The following is a 489-nucleotide window of genomic DNA, read 5'->3' on the forward strand; positions in this document are numbered from 1 at the left end:
TGTGTACCGATAGGCAACAAGCAGCTGGGAGCTGGCTTGCAAGGCCCTATCTTTCTCCCACTCCTTGTCGGAGAAGATCCACGGCTCAAGCAGCTGTTGGGAGAGCAAACTACTGTCAGAGGAACCTTTAAAACAGCTCAGAGGAACCATTTCAACAGCAGACATCACGATCACCACTGAAATCCCTCCAAGCAATCTGATTCTTTTATCATTGGATACATCCCAGGCAGACCTTAATTCCCCTGAAGCCAGAGGAGCTGTTGAGTGACCCTGGCACAAGAAGATGCAGCTACTAGGGATATCAACAGCATGCAAGGGAATTACCATGCATTGCCCCAAGAACACCTTGGAAGACTCCCCTCTCATTTGCCCCGCCGAGGGAAACCTTCCTCCCTGTTTTTTGACCCATTCCCCGTTTGCCAGAGAAGAGAGCTCTGCCTGCTCCTGCTGGCTACTCACATGGAACATTTCCATGAACCAATTCTCAGT

This window comes from Alligator sinensis, unplaced genomic scaffold, assembly GCF_000455745.1.
Source record: "Alligator sinensis unplaced genomic scaffold, ASM45574v1 scaffold169_2, whole genome shotgun sequence".
Classification (NCBI taxonomy): domain Eukaryota; kingdom Metazoa; phylum Chordata; order Crocodylia; family Alligatoridae; genus Alligator; species Alligator sinensis.